This window comes from Melopsittacus undulatus, chromosome 4 (genome assembly GCF_012275295.1).
Source record: "Melopsittacus undulatus isolate bMelUnd1 chromosome 4, bMelUnd1.mat.Z, whole genome shotgun sequence".
In the NCBI taxonomy this organism is placed as follows: Eukaryota; Metazoa; Chordata; class Aves; order Psittaciformes; family Psittaculidae; genus Melopsittacus; species Melopsittacus undulatus.
Window position 1 is genome coordinate 73,690,975 of NC_047530.1, and position 17,637 is coordinate 73,708,611.

Below are 17,637 nucleotides of genomic sequence, written 5' to 3' on the forward strand. Positions count from 1 at the left end.
CATACACAGACATACACACATATTCCTCCCACCTACCACTCAGGCAGAGGCTGAAGGGGAGAGCTGTTGAGAAACAGAGCTGAGGGTGAGCCCTTTCCCTGCACCAGAGTAGCAAGGCACCTTTCACTAAAACACCAATGTCTTGGCCTGCCTCCCTTCAGCACTCACTGATGAGAGCAAAACCATTCTTCCAATGAAGTTCACCTGTGTGTGCATTCCTGTTGTGCACATCCATGCCTTAACCATTTGAGTCTGAACCTTCAGTGTGCAGTGGTAGATGTACAACATATACATGTCTTCTTGGTCCTGATAAAGCTTGTGTGCACTCTGATGTCAAGACCTGGCACTGAGACTTTCTGTTCAGGTATCCCAGGAAGCCGATGACAGCCTGCTGTCTCCCTCTGCCCACCCTGGGACATTCAGGGCACTGTGGGCAATTGTCCTCTTTCCTGCTGTGTAAGTGAGCTACCACAGAGCAGGATGCTGGGGCCAGGAATACTGCCTGCCAGTTTGTCTACCAGTCTCCACCACACCGATCACCCCACCATACTACTTGTACTGCAACACTTTATGGCTTCTATGTCAGCAAAACAAGAAAGCACTGCAGAGGGGTATCTCGTTGCACAGAGGCAGGAGTCCTACTCTGATTATTTGTTCTAGATTTGAGGGCTGGTGCTTTATTCATACTTGTTTTCTGCTTTAATGCCCAATAGATAAAAGTCCAAGTTAATTCAGCTTCATTCTCTGAAAGCATATTGGTTGAAGTCTGTTGCTTTCTAAACATTGACATCCAAGACATGTATCTGAGGTTATCTGGGATGAGTTGTGAAGATGGCAGTATAAACTTTTGGGGTGGTGGTGAACAGAGAAGACAGTGCTGAGTGTGTTGCTCTGGAACATTTGTTTTCTGTTAGCTGAAGGAGACTGGTAGCCTTTGCTGCTTTGGAGCTGTGATGTATTCATATCTTTTGGGAACCTAGAAACAATAAAGAGGCATGAGAGAAGGAATGGAAAGAATGAGAGAATGAGAGAAGGAATGGAAACCAAAGGAAAGTTTCAACAGCAATATTGTTGACTGGTGAACTAAGAAGACAAATTACTGATTCAGATGAATCAATAGAATCAGAATCCTCTTAGACTGATGCTAAAATTTCTCCTTCTGAAAGATGTCTGATGTGAATGCCCTTCTCTGCACAGGGCAACTTTCCTCTCTGACATTCCATGCAAATCCCACTGGATGATATTGCAACATGAGTTGATATTGCAATGATCTTAACACCAGAGAGAGGTGTCTATGCCAAAGGGAATTGTTCCATTCTCTGGTAGGAGGGTGCCAATCCCACAAGATCACAAAAATGTCTTTATAGTGATCAGCTCATAAAGAGCAAAGAGTGTGTACCAACTTGGAGATGATTTGTAATAGACAAGCATACTGAAATTCTTGAAAAAGACACTCATGCAACAATGAATGAAAAATATTATTTTATTGAAGTTAACTGTTAACGGTGAAAGGCCTCTGTTAGAAAAAAGCAGCTTGATAAGTAAAGGACGTAAAAGAGCAAACAGTTCTAATCATGGCAGTATCTGAGAACATCTCTTAATATATACAAGGTCTAATGTTCAAAAAAATCTATACCTCCTTGGAGGAAGAAGGTTGGCTGTTAATATGTCCAAAGACATACAATAGCTTATGAAGCACAGAATCACTGGGGCTGTAAGGCATCACAAGTCATCATCCAGTCTTGAACTTAGGATTCAGATGTCTATCAACATCTCCTCTAAACAATTCCTCAAATTAATTAACTTCATCTTTGTTGGACAGTAACAAAAGCTCTGCAGTGGTCAGCACGTTTTATAGTGAAGAGTAATTGGATATGGTCAATTTTGATACTTCAGGAAACAACGAAATGTTTGCTGTTGTGCAGCATTAACATTAGACAAATGCTCCAGACTGAGCCTATGTGTAAGCCTGTGCAACTTGAAGTGACAATAAAGTAAGGTTCAGTTCTACACCTCTGTCTCCCAAATGAGCTGGAAAGTTTTCATCTGCAAATCCAGGCAAAACCTCTCACCAACAAGAAGGTACTCCACAGCTGTACAGGGCACTTTGAGACATTAATCTGACAGTATTTTCAGAAGTTTCTTCCAAGTTTTTCCACATTTAAATATATCCCAGAAAAATCTTACATAAACCGGAGGGAAGGGCTTTCTTTAACTCTTTCTATACACACCTATGTTAAGAAATGCTGTTTGAAAGTTGTCTTGTGGCTTTGACCAGCATTCAAAATGAACACCTGTCTTAGCAGTTCCAAAACCATGGTGTGAAACCCACAATGACGTAACACTAATTTCAATCAATGGCAGAGAGAAAAAACAGTCCAGCAGCTTAATGGATAAGCCAAGGATGACAACAACAGTAACGTATGTGGGTCATGAATCTCCTTTGCATTAATTTAAATGTTAGGCACCTAAATTTTCATTATTCTTCTATTTATAAGTGAATGAAACCAGTGAAAATATTTATAGTTTTTGTAGTCTAAGATTCATGTATTACTATTGGTGATATGAACTATATTACAATCATATTGTTTATAGCTTTGAGAATGATACCAAGAATGGTGTATTTAAATGTAAAAGCATTCAGGAGAAGGCCTTTCATTTGGAGTTTTTTTGCAAGAAACTCTAATCACATTCAAAAAACACTTGATGGGAAGTGTAACAAAAAAGGAGTGCTGGAAAGAGATAGTGAAAGAATATCTAAGTTTTTCTAATGAGAAAAAAAAATAAAATAGCTGATGTGAAAGGGGGGAAGAGGGTCTATAAGGATGCTGCAGAGGGACTCTTCATCAGGGACTGTAGTGGTAGGACATGGGTTAGTTGTTTCAAACTTGGACACGGGAAGTTTAGATTGGATATAAGGAAGAAATTCTTTACTGTAAGGGTGGTGAGGTACTGGAATGGGTTGCTCAGGGAGGTTGTGAATGTTCCATCCCTGGCAGTGGTCAAGGGCAGGTTGGACGAAGCCTTGGGTGACATGGTTTGGTGTAAGGTGCCCCTGCCCATGACAGGGGGGGTTGGGACTAGATGATTTTCAGGTCCTTTCCAGCCCTAACTATTCTATGATTCTATGATTATAATATAACACCACTGGCTGAATTTACATTGTGGGAAACCAGAGAATAGAAGGGCTGTTTAACCTACAGAAAGGAAAAAGCTAGCCCAACAGCAATATCATCCCATTCTATCTTATCCCATTCTGTGTTATCCCCTCCCATGTTATCCCATCCTGTCCTGTACAGAGCTACATTTAGGCTGAAAAGCAGAAGACATTTTTAAACCAGAAGTACTGAAAAGTTTTAGAATAGCCAAACAGACAGAACACCAAACTTATTTTGAGATGACATTTGAGGAGAAGCTTGGAATTGGTGTTCTTTGAAAGAAAGCCACTTCCAGTGCTATCTTGTTTTTTACCTCATTTTAAACAATTTTCCTTGTATTTAAACTTTTTTTGTTTGTTTGTTTATTTGGTTGTTTTTTTCCCAATGAAATGAATTGTCAAAAAACAAGTTGAAGAATTGTCCCACACTCCAGGACCTCCATGGAGAGCTTAAGAACCATCAGATCCCAAATGTATGACATATGGTGAAAATAATTACACTTAAATTACTCCTGGCACGCACTTGTGTAGACTGTATGAACCTGCAGTGACGGCAATTCCACAGCCTCTTGGTGCTTAACTTGCTAACATTTTAACTACCTTCCTTAACCAAAACATCTTGCATTAACAAAAATCTTTCCTGTTGCAACCTCAGCCTGTTTCTTCTTTTTGCTTCAGCAGACCAAAGTAAGGGCTTCTTTACTGCCTCTTAGTAGCAGAAAAGTTACATTAAACTGTTACTGTAGCTTGCTTCAGGTCTCTCCTTAAAAATAAACAGGCTGTTCTTTTCATCTTTGCTGTAGGTCACATTTTCTAGACTCTTAATCATTCTTGTTACTCTCCCCAGTACTCTTTCCAGGTGGCCTGCATCCTTCTGGAAGTGTCATGCCAAAATTAAACAGTACTCCAGCAAAAGACTCCACAGTGTCAGACAGCTCCGAATTATGTCATATATATTCCAGACAATATTTTGGTTTACAAAAATTAGTTTGGCATTTGCTCTTAGTGAAATTTCCTTTAAAAATAACAGAACAAGATTTTAAAATACCTATTTCATTTAAAATGCATTTGACTAGAAGATGCTTTAAGTATGAAAATGCACCCAAAATGAAGGAAACCAATGAGATTTGATAGGCCTACCTGAGTATATGAACCTTCTTTTCTAATCTGTCTTTGCTTGTATGCTTTCTGTTTCAGTGAAAGATGAAAAGTGTTACAGAGATGTAGAAACAAGTTGATGAAACTCTTACATTTATGCTTTGGACTAATGAGATGCTTCCTGATGAATTTACAAAACAGGTTTTCTAAATTGTTACACGTTTATTGTACTTGAAGAGAAGGCAGAAGGAATTTCTGATGAAATTTCCTAACTTTTCCTGTCCCCTATGTGTTCCAGATGATGCAATTTTAGAGGAATTTTATAATGCGAGAACTTATTTGGCCAATGATTATACTATTTATTGTCACAGTGTTAAGTTAATCTTTAGGAGGTATTTTGTCTTAGAATGAAATATTTTAAAACTGATTCCCCTTTGTCTTATAGTCTAATTCTCATTGGAAGTAGGGCCCATTTTTATCAGCAAATCAATGAGATAAGAATCAACCAATCTGTGTAATGGCACTTTAGTGAAAAAAAAAAAATAAATAGAAAACTTCATATAAAAGTAGAACAAACCAAAAACATTCGGGATTATTAAGAGCAGATGTTAGAAGAGTATAATGGATTCACTTATAAAAAATCTGGACATTTGCCAAGTTAAAATATTTGTCAGTTGAAGTCCTCTATTGAAATAAATATATAAAGTCCTAAATAGTTGAACCTATCAAAATTAAAAATACATAGAGATACAAAATTTACAAGTGTCCCACAGATGTTCTTCTATGGTTACATTTTAAAACTACATAAATAGATTAAACACATCACAAAATGTTGTAAATGCAGTTTTTAGAATATAATACTGAAAAGTGGGAATATGGTAGGGGGATGCCAAGACAAACTGACTCCAAAGATTGCCAAGAAACTCCTAAAAGAAAAAATAACTTGCAACTTATCCATTGCAAAGCAAACTCCAACAGCTTTGGAGGTGTTTGTAAAAATATTAAAGTTCAATTGCACAATTAATTTATGCAAAGAGTCAGATGTACAGAATTTAGGTCCTTAGGAACAGAGTTGGGAAACTTGAGTTTTGCTCTCTGAATAGTAGATAACAAACAGCCAATGGATTAAAAAACATGACCCAGGCCTCTTTCTTCCAGCGTTCATAGAATAATGCTTTTTCTCATCCCCTTGGATAGAAGGATTATTTGATTTTCTAGCCAAAGTGGAGAAGCTTTAAAGGGAAACACCAAGAGTTACCCCAAAACAGCTATGGACTGACACATGCCATTCAAATCACTGGTAACCATTCAAACACATGGAGACAATTTTTGCAGGAAAGACTTTGTGTTCAAGCAGTTTGAGGAAATAAACATTCCTATAAGTTCATATGCTTTTAAAAAAAGGGTAGTTCTAAGAAATCCTCCCACATGTGAAACAGTAGAGATAAATGCTTATGCCAACAAAGGACAATTATTAAGCTCCAATGAATAATTACTTCTACAGAAAGGAAAAAATGCTTTTCCTCTTTGATGGTTTATGTGTAACGGGTTGAAACTTAAACAGCAGAGGTTTAGAATGGATATAAGGAAGAAATTCTTTACTGTTAGGGTGGTGAGGCACTGGAATGGGTTGCCCAGGGAGGTTGTGAATGCTCCATCCCTGGCAGTGTTCAAGACCAGGTTGGATGAAGCCTTGGGTGATATGGTTTGGTGTGAGGTGTCCCTGCCCATGGCAGGGGAGTTAGAGCTAGATGATCTTAAGGTCCTTTCCAACCCTAACTATTCTATGATTCTATACTAATTATGTGACTACATGTGAGTTTTGTAGAACTGTGAGAATGATCCTTGTCCTAGCAAATGTTAAGATACACCAAGTAGACAGAATGAACTAATAACTAAATTAAAGAGCACAGTAAAAACTCATATTACATTTTCAGTAAGTTATTGCAAAAGTTGTTGCAAAATTGATAGAATATTGTGTACAAAGTAAACATTAATCTTTACTGCTTAAATCATTTTTCCTTACAATTAAGTAACTAAGCATTCATAAAGGCTTGTTTTAGTCTTCTATGATTACAATTATTTCATTGGCATACGACATAGCACAGATATTCATACTATCTTAACTCTGAGTATCTAGTTTAAGTGTGCAAATTAAGAGCCTTTCCATTAAGTGAGACTCCAATGGTCATTCACAGTATGCCCACCGTTTTTCACCTGTTTTACTTTAAATCCCATTAATTTGTCCATATCATAGCATCTTAGAGTTTAAAAATTATTTTCATACCCCAAGAGAGTCAGGTAGGGAATCTTCAGAAGGAAAATACTCCCATGAGTTTGTGCACAAATACTTGAGAAAATCTTGCCAGCTATCTAAATACTTTGGGAAATTTTGCCTTATAAGGGGTCATCAAAATGTCTCCTGCTCTGTGTTCTTAATACATTGTTTCTATTTGATATTCTTGGTGGACAGATTAAACCAGGAATTTATTAGATCCAGGGTAGAATGGAAGTGGGGGAGCCCAGCATTGTATCAATCATCCCTGAACTCAACACTTTGGAAAACCTGGAGACCATCAAACTTGTCATGTGTTTTATCCAGTGGCTACAAAAATGACAGATTTGGGGAAGGTCCTCCGATCCAGGGCAAACAGAAAATGCCTGAATCACCAGGGGCTACCTGTTCAGGCTCTTTCTCCACTATTTTCTTCAGACCCCTTGAGTCACAGGCCTTCAAAGCTCGGGCTGCAGCACTGCTGCACTGCCAGCAGCTCATTTTGCAACAACCAGGCTAAGGCCCGCTTTCCTCTTCAGAAGCACACACACATTCGCACCCACCCTGTGGCAAGGTGTCCACACACACTGTGAATCCCAAACAGATAGAGGTCCCCTGCTCAGAACTGCAGACTGATGCACTAGATCTGGAAAATGATGTTTACAGTTCAGGACAAAGCACGCCCCATGAGGTGCTTTAGGCTGGTTTCCCAGGAAGACTGTCACCAGGCTCATGGGGCGCCAGTACTCCCTTCTGATAGCTCTGGAGTCAAACCACATCACCCGTCTGGGCAGCTTCAGCATTCTGCACTTTTCTATTTTCAAAAGCCATCAGCCACTATATACCACTTCACTCAATTTCTCCCACTATGAGGAGAGAAATCTCCCTCTATGAGGAGAGCTTTCCTCCTGCTGTATGAGGAAAAGCTGAGAGAGCTGGGTTTGTTCAGCCTTGAGAACAGAAAGCTCAAGGGAGATCTTATCACCATGTTCCAGTGCTTAAAGTGTGACTAAAAAGAAGGTGGAGACTCTCTTTTTAGAAGTGGCCCCATGGAAAAGATATGGGTAATGGGTACAAGTTATTCCTGAAGAGGTTCTGACTGGACACAAGAGGAAAATTTTTCACACTGAGAACATTCAGCCATTGGAATAATCTCCCTGGGGAAGTGGTAGACTCCCCAGTGTTTGGTACAGGTGAGATTCAGCTAGATAGGGTGCTGGGACATGTAGTCTAGGTCATCCTTGGCCTAGAATGGTTGGACCAGAGGATCGTTGAGGTCCCTTCTAACCTGGTGTTCTATGATTCTGTGATCCTCTATTACTTTTTATTTTGCTTTGTTATTATCTCACTCCTCATTTTGTGTGGTATGTCGGATTTTGTAATTGAATACAGGGATCTTCCACGGGGATGCCCTTTGTTAAACCAAATGTTAGCATACCATCCTAGATGCTGCCATGATAGTGGCAGAATCTGTCCTTGGTCTTACAGTCACCTTGTCATCTCAAGGGCAGTACCTCCAGTCCCACAAAAGCTAATCTTACACTTTAATCAGCTTTGCAGTATTATGCTAAATTCTTTTCTGAAAACCCAAACTGAAGAAGATGGTGATAGCATACTCAGAGGATTAGTCTCAGCAGTTATTGCTTAAGATGTCCCTTTATGTCTGCAACACTCATTTCCTACTCCACTGCACATTCATTTTCTCTCCACCCTCCTGCTGTCTGCTTCAACTTCTGAGAAAATCAATTTTCTGTCTTTTCCTAATGCCATGGTGACTCAGTATTTTATCAGCTTTTCTTCTGTCTTATTCCATTTAGCATGATGTATTAGATCTCTGTCACCCATTTTCTAACCTTCTGTGAAGAGTTAGGCTGTGGATTTGCTTATATGTGTGGGCACAGTTCATATCCTGTGAGCTGAAGGGAAACAAACTGGTACCTCTGATCACTGCCTTATGCATGCAATACCATGATTACATCATCCTGTATGGCGCTAACTAATATTCTTGCCATTGCTTTGGAAACCTGGAAATGCCCAGTTGCACAAGTTGGCTGGAAATAGTTTTATAATGGTTCCAAACTGGCAACACTTGGAGTCTTTGCTCTAGGTAGTCACTGACAATCACCATCAACATCTACCCTAAAGAAATAACCTGCTTGCAATATAGACCTGTGAAAAGAAGCAATACCCAGCTTTTGCAGTCTGACATACAGTACTACTGAGTCAGTTATTTGCTGTGGATAACTTCACACTTTCCTCTTCTAATTGTTCTGTGCTTTATATATTTATTTACTATGGCTGTGAGCCACTGTCGCCTTCCCAGATTATTTTGATGTACATGTGTTTTTATGGAGTTGGTATTCTCCTTGCTTTACATCTTTTTAAGGTATATTTTCTTTGTCATCTTCCTCATTATGAAAGAAAAAGTTCTATCCTATTCTATAGTAACATCTCTCTCCATTAAGTTATTTTTATGTGACTGTGGTCTCGAACTACTCCCCTTTACATGGTTAAGAAAATCCCTTTTTACTTTTTTCACATACTTGGCAGACTGTGATCAAATTTCATTTTTATAGTATTTTTTTTTCTTGCTTTCCACACTTTTGAGCCTGCCAGCTCCAGTTTTGGGCCATCCAGCATACCGTTTGAATAATTGCCTCCAAAATAACAATTCAAATTAGCAAAGGTTAATTCAATTGCACAAATATGTCTATAAACTATAGTTCTTTTAAACCTATATCATATACAATGTATAAATAATGGACAACAACAACCCAGCTAATTGCTGTTAAACATTCTTAGTCATTCTGAGGTTTCAGCAGCATTACAGCTGATATTAATTTCGTATTTGTCTTGCTAAGAGAGAACCAACAGTAAATATTGCTAAATACCACTCTGGACACAGTAGAAAAAAATGTCACAATGGCACTGTGAATGGAAAATTAGAATTTTTTGTCACATAAAGATGAAAAGCTAAAAAGGGAATTCTTGCAGATCTAACAAACAAGTAAGCCAGAAAGATTTCTCAGTGAAAGGAATCTTTAAATCATACTACAGAAAGTGCCTATTGGCATACAGATTTCTGCACTTCAAGGTGTAGATATATGAGTACACAATTTAAGAAAAACTTTGCACTATCACAAAGCGTAGCTGATTCAAGTGACAAAACTGTGACCTGTGTCTAGGCCAAAAGCAAGACAAATCAGAAGTCTAAAATTCAGTGTCTTTAAGTATGCAATTTCAGTCTGAAGGGGGAAAAATAATCAAAGGCTGTCCTTGATAGCATTGCCACAATGGATCACCCCAATGAAAACCAGGCTAATTTTTGTTTACTTCTTTGTTACTCAAGCTTTTTTTTTTCATATATGTGCTTCAGTACAGACAAAATAAGTGTGTGTTCTGATACTCTGTTGTTTGCGGAACAGCTCCAGGTATCTTAAAGGAATCTCAGTCCAAATTTAGTGGAGTATTTGAAAAGCCATCAAGCTGGCAGTCTAAGCAGGACTTCAGCTCTCATTCCAGGCACTGTCCTCACTGACACAGATGCATCAAATAAAAAAATCAATATCCCAAATTCAGAGCACTGTAATGCAGCTGTAGAGAGAATGAATCATGATTCCCCAAAAGCTGGGATGATACAAATCTTACCGAAACTACTGAATGTTGAATATCCCATACTTGGATGCAAGACTGCTAGTGCCTGCACACTCATGCTGGGAAAGGTAATTATTGAGAAATAGCTGTGCAGAGATCCAAGTAAAGAAATAAAACCCATAAATTTTCTATTTGCTGGCCAAACACAAAGAAGAAAACATAAAAAAGAATAAAGTTGTCTGTTATTTCATAAGAGAAAGTGATTTTTTTAATGAATCAGACTGATTTTGGATCAAGTTTTTTATTTTGAATACTTATTATTCATTTCAGGTTTTAAAACAGTTTAACTATGGAAAATTGCTATTTCAAAAATGTCTGAAATGAAAAATTGACTGGTTTCTTTTTCAAAATATTGGAGCTCCTTCAATATATTTTCTCACTTGCAAAAACTGGTTTTTACCCAAATGTGTTAACAGTTTTCTCCTCCCTAAAATTGTTGGTCAATTTTCTTGGTGAAATAATAAAAATACTGTATACTAAGGCTGCCTTCAGCTGTGAATAACATCACACTAGACATTTTAGATGTTGATCTAACATGCAACCATAATGATTTGACAGATCTAAAACAGAGTATCAGTGAATATAAGACACTTATTTAAGAGCTGGACACAGCAAAATGTGCTCAACCAGAATCAGTGGCATAAAAAAACAGTGTTTAAAAAATCCTGCAAAAACTAAACAGAGCTCTTAAGAGTTAGTAACACTTCAGGTGGAAATTTGCTGGGCAAATGGCCGTGTGTCTTTATCTTCAAGAGTGCTTCATGTGAGCATCAGAAGAAATTGAAATACAAGTTCATCCAAAGCAATTAAACCTCATCTTACTTTGAATAGAAATAAAAACAAAAAAAAGAAAAAGAACAGAAAATGAAGGTGAAGAAGAATTAAAAGAAGAATGAGAAGAACAAAAAAGGAAAAAGAAATATAAGAAAAAATAAAAAGAAGAAAAAAGAAGAAAAAGGAGAAAAAGAAGAAAAAGAAAAAGGGAAAAGAAATACAGAAAAAAACCCCATGAAATCTTATATACAAATCATGGAGGCCCTCTCTGTGGAAATATCTCTGTGGAGAAGGAAGTGGGATTTCCACAGAAGAGTAAGAGACAGCCATGAATCAATCCTTGGCTTCACATGGGTGTTTCAACAACAAAAGGGCAAAAGAAATTGAATTACATGCAAATATCTGCAAGCAGTCTATTCAGCATTCTGCAACTTGCACTCTGCCAAAAGACTGAAGGATGGAGCAGAAGCTGGGAAGAGAAGTTACGTTCTCTAAAAATGTGAGCTTTTCATTTTTACTTTCTCAACAACTTTTTTTGTTAAAGCTTACAGAAGGTAAAACTTGGAATCTCAAAACATAATTTATGAAAGCTAGGGTTTGTCTGAATTGGGGATTGAGTTGACCAAAACAGTGGTGTTAATAAACTAAACCTAATACATTCAACTCTCATTAACAATTTGCCAGGCAAAGTGATCCTCCTTCACTACTTAGAGCTCTGAGTTTTTCCAGCAATATGCCAAGGCCAAAGCTATATAATACTGAGATTACTTCACAGATATATCCTTTACATAAGCAATTCTCATGTTTTAATTTACACACATTTACTTTTAAATTCATCTCAGCTCTACCATGGCTTTCTATTTAACACAGGACCTTATTTGCTTTACACTCAAGAGTAGTTGCTTTCCTGAAGAATGGTATGTATTAAATAAAATTTGAAAATTAAGAAAAAAGGCAGAAACCTCACAATCTCTTTCAAAAAGCATTTCCAGAGACTAAGGCACTAATTTAAGCATTCCCCAAAAGATTCTCTTGATAGAGTGTTCATTCAGAATCCTGCTGACTACAAAGGTTTGGCAAGAAATGTAAAAGACCATTTTTTTAATTCTTTTTTTTTTTTTATGGACAATTTCAGAATCTGTCGTTCAGGGCAGAGACAGACCAAAGAAACATTTTGCCCTCTGTTGCAGTCTGTGTTATGGCCACTGCTTACCCTGGGACACACCTGGGATTTTCAGAGGCAACGCTTTTTTATTCCTAAGGAATATAAGCAATCAATTTCTATTAATTCATCAAATAAAACAAAAGCATGGAAGAATAGTATTGACAGGCACATCTCCTCTAGCCCCTCTCCTATTCTCCTTTTCCTCTCATTTACGTCTTCTGCATGTAAAATGGCCCACACACTGGAATTTGTTCTGCCAATATAAACCAGTAATTCTCACGGAAACACTAACGCTGTTATTTGGAAGAAGTATTTAATTAACATGCAGTGATTTATAGCTGAAGAACTGGAATGTGATTCAAGCCTAACAACGTGCATCTTGGATGATTTCTTCTTCATTGTTTGCTTTCTAGCGGTCGTGCTGGGACTATTTACTAAACCACTGCATTGCCTCATAGCACTGTGTTCTGGGATACATGTCTTAGGGAAGCTGAAACATTCCCAGGTCCTGCTGGACATATTTCAGGATACTTCCTGTAAATAATGCAGATTGGTATAGAGTATTTATTTTTGTAATTTTGCTTGTACTGAAAGTGGATTTTTGCATTTATAAGAGGTAGATATTTGACATCTAAAGGTGCTGAATGTTATTACCAGGTATATTTTAATCTCCTGCCTTGCAAGGGAAAAAGACTGAAAAAAGGACTATGTCTTGAGGTGCCTAAAATGTAGGCTCCTTGAAAAACCACGTGGAACCCTCTCATGATGCTGAGGCACCACATCAGAAAACGAGGCTGTATTTTGACAAGTGCTTTAAGCCATGCCATGCTGGCAGCATTACTGATATTAGCTGTTATTCACCCCTGCTGAGCCTACAGACCCTGCTTCATGCTACCCCTCCTGGAATGGCACACTGTTCTCTGACCACAGGATGGACTGGATTTGAGAAATCACCCAGCTAAAACCAACTTTGTTCAGTGTTAATTTTTAAGATGGGTAATTTCCCAGTCTGGATTGCCACATGGTTGCACAAACACTCTGGATACAGGAGACACAGGGAAATGAAGGGCAGCTTCTTTAGAGACACCACCATCCATGTGTTTTGGGCATCTCTTTGCTGTTGAGGTCTGATGACTTACAGACCTCGGTATATCAGCAGTGAGATCCAGAACTATCATCATGGTGATTTTCAATGTTGCTTAGAAGACTGCGCGTTGCCCATCATCTACAGTTACTAAGAATACAATAACTGTAAGCTTCAGCTCTGCTCCTCTCCAGGGCCTGGCATTGCACCAAGGATAGAGAGACGAAATTTCTGTTTGCCTGGGGTTTGTAGGGCTTTTTTTTCTGATAGCTTAGTAGTGATCACTAAGGATGGGAGGTGGTACATCAATCATCATTCCCTTTAGCTGCTGGGCAAAGTGCAAAGGGTTGGGAGACCTGGGTTTACTGAAGAGAGGTCAAACCCATTTCTCTCAGTTTCTGGAACAGTGTTCTGACCACATGATACTGGTTGCTCTGGAACTTGGGGTCTTTCTTCTCTCTTGTAGAATGTGTGAAAACTTCTCAGAGAACACAGGAAAAAAAAACATTGGTGAACAGGAATAATTATTGTACCTTTTTTAATAAGGAACGCATTTGTTTGATAATGTGTGGATAGAACACATAAGCAGATCCATAAGCACCTAAATTCCATCAACTTCCTTCTTTAGATATGTTCTGACTATAAAAGAAACAAAATACTTTACCTCCGAAGGTACTGTCCAGAAGCTCAGGTATGGTCAAATTGGTTAAGTACCAATGAAAGGCAAGCTTATGGCTGCAAACCTTCCAGCTTAATCATATTATTTCCTGCTGTAGATGAGTCCTAACTCTATGCTGCCAGAAGCATCATGATTTTCTTTTTAGGGTTCTGATTCAGATTTCTAAGCTCATCAGGAGTTTTTCAGACTTCTGAAGAACAAGTTTGGTAACAGCACAGACTGCTCAGAAAAATCCAGAGTTTTAAAGCTTCTTGTATTCTACATTATATTTTACTCCTTGATTTTCCCCTTTACCTAGACTCTTTAGAGTTCTGAAATCAATGCTTTTCCCTTTACTCTTCTTACTCATATGAAGTTAACACTATACATTCACATTACATAGAAATCAATTAACATATCAACTCCAAGTCAGCTCCACTTCAGTTGAGGAACTTGGCCCAGGTCAGCATCTCCAATAAACTTCTTTCACCAAACAAGCACAAACACACTGTTCAGCTCAAATCCCAACGCAGGCCATGTAAACAGATTGGCGTTGCTGCATTCCCTTGAGTTTAGAGAAATATGGCTCTTGCAGATCAGCAGTGACTTCCCAACATGACCATGGTTACTGGAGGACAGCCTGCCACTCTGACATTTAAATCTAAAATCTAATGTGCTTAGGTCATAACATAATCACCTCCTCCTCCCTGGCTACTCCAGCTAAACCTCTCCCTTTTACTCATCTCATTAGTAACCAACTTTGTGTTTATAAAGCAATAGTAAACATAGTTATCCATTGTCAAGGCAGAAAATAATAATGAAAAAATAGTTTCATCCATTTATCTTAAAAAGCAGATAAGGACATTTGAGATTGCCATAATAATTACCCCATGAGTAAAACTCCCCCTGAATTCTGTGGCACAAGGTGACTGCAGTCCAAGCAGTGAGCAATCCAAGATCCCCTTTGTATAGCCAATGAAAACAAAAGTTCTGAAAACCTTGATCTAGCTCCTTTTGCACAAGCCTTCTCAAGTCTGCATGCAGAGCCCAACCAATTTCACTGCAATGCCTTGCTACAATACAGCTCCTCCTGCTTTTCTTTGAAAGCTGCAGTCCACATCTGCAAAGCAGCAAAGTCAGCTTCTACTCTCTCTCCAACTATTTGGCATATTTTGAATTTTTGAGGATTAATTTCTTTAACATTCAGTGCTGATTGACTGCTAACCATACAAAATACTTTGGCCAATGAGTACAAATCTGCAATTTTGAGAGTAATATTTAAGAGATTAGTCAGCATAGTTTTAAAGGAAACGTGAAAGAAATACTCTTTATTATTTTTGGCCTAAGATATAGACATTGCCCAAATTTTGTTTATAACTGCAATGCACCTATTATGAGTATTTAAACAGATAATGAGTCTTGAATTCAGTCAGCTGTGTCTGAATGGTTGGCCATAATCCAGGGTGCATTGTGTGCTCCTAAATCCAGGAGCTATTAGTGGAAGATGCTGTGGGGCACTTTCCTTTCATCCACCCATGCTGAAGTGTAGCTTTATACCTGCGACTTGACAGCTTGCATGGGGAGAAGTCCAGTCTGTCCTAGCAACATAATCTGCATGACAAAGTGAGTCATACCAGCTCTCAAAGGATTTCTAAGAGACTCTTTAGCTACCTACATGAAGAACAATCATAGAATCATAGAATAGTTAGGGTTGGAAAGGACCTTAAGATCATCTAGTTCCAGCCCCCCTGCCATGGGCAGGGACACCTCACACTAAACCATGTCACTCAAGGCTCTGTCCAGCCTGGTCTTGATCATGGCCAGGGATGGAGCATTCACAACTTCCTTGAGCAATCCATTCCAGTGCCTCACCACCCTTACAGTAAAGATCTTCCTTCTTACATTCAATCTAAACTTACCCTGTTTAGGTTTCAATCCATTGCCCCTGGTTCTATCACTACAGTCCAGCCCCCTGATCATACTCATGGCCCTCCTCTGGACTTGTTCCAACAGTTCCATGTCCTTTTTATGTTGAGGACACCAGGACTGCACACAATACTCCAAGTGAGGTCCCATGAGAGCAAAGTAGAGGGGCAGGATCACCTCCTTCGACCTGCTGGTCATGCTCCTTTTGATGCAGCCCAGGATACAGTTGGATAACTTGTGTTCTGTGGGGCAGCTGTCATGTCCCAGTGCCTCTGGTGAAGGGTTCTGTGGTGTTACGTGGCCTCACACACCTGAGCAAAGGGTGTTCCAGAATCAGCCACCACTGTGCTCCTCATGTCCCCATGATCATTTTGATGCATGAGCTCTGGTTGGATCCATGGGGTGCTCTGGACGTGCTCCAGGCGTTCTCTGGGATTCTCTAGGGGTATCCCCAGGATGCTCTGGGGGTGCTTTAGGGGTCACCATGGCCAAAATCCAGCCCAAATCCCCACCATGTGCTGGGTTCCCAGCACCCCATATACCCAGGCAATTCCCAGCCCCACTGCCCAGTGCTCACACGACCTCCTGCATTCCCCAGCACCCTGGGAGCCTCTGTCCTCACTGCTCAGAGCTTCAGGGCTCTGCAGACTCCCAGCCCCTCTCCCTAGTAACCAAAATCATCCAGTAACCAAAGCCTTTTGTCCTCCCCTGCAATGAGGAATCAGTGCTTTCTCTTCCTCAAAATTATCATCATGGAAATCACAGTCATTTTGTCTGAGGTTGTTGTTTTGCTGTTTGTTTTATTTATTTATTTATTTTTTTTTCCCAAGGCAGCTCTTCCCTGAAATCTTTTTAGAAAGTGAGTGCTCACTGGCTAATGCTGCAACCATAAATCATCTCACACCAGTCCACATTTCATGACTTCTCTAAACTGACTCACATGCATGATGAATCTCCTCCCTGTCTTTCCCTGTGCTGGCACTAGCGATTGTGGCCACAGATCTGTGAACTGATCTGTTCAAAGACGTTTTGTTCTGTGAGGGGGGTAAAGAGGTAGTTGCCAGATTGGTGCTCCAATCCAACTCACTGAGCACACACTTAGGTCAGACAAAAGACTTGAAAAAAACAAAGGGACCTTAAATACTTACTGCAGAATAAAGTTGGTGTTGCCTATAGACTGCCCAACAATGACTTTGTTGCCCAATTCTAGTTGTGTCTACTGTGGATCATTTTTATGAACCTAAATACTGAAGGGTTTATAAATCAACTGTGCTCCTCTAGGAAGGAAGATGGAGCCCTTTACTTGATGAGAGATGGCTGTCACCCACTGCCCCGGGCCGAACCTCCGCCCCCCCTGACCCAAGGTGGCAGGTCACTCCAAGACGTGGTGGGCTGCTGCTGCCCTAGGGAAAAGGCCACACGGCCACCAATGCCACTTGATTATCCAGAGTTTTTCCAGAAATTACTTTTTGAATGCAGCATCTCTATCAGCAAAGGGTCCTTCTGTCATGGAGTGGTTTATGCCTTTTGTCACTGCCCAGCAAAGAAGGAAGACCTAATCCTTAAAATACAAACACATAATCACAGAGAATATGGATTCAAACAAATAAATAAGTTAAACAAATTCACCAGAATTAGATTGAGGATGCCAAGCACTGGTCACTTCACAGAAAAAAACCCACAGGCCAAACCAGAATTTTCCAGCCAAGTTAAGACATGGATGAAAAGGAGGCAAAACCAAAGGACAGTGATGGAAACATGGAGCCTTTGTGACCTCCTTCCTGGGTTCAGCAGTAGCAGTCATTTTTTCTCCTTCTTGGTAGCTGGTGCAGTGCTGTGTTTTGAC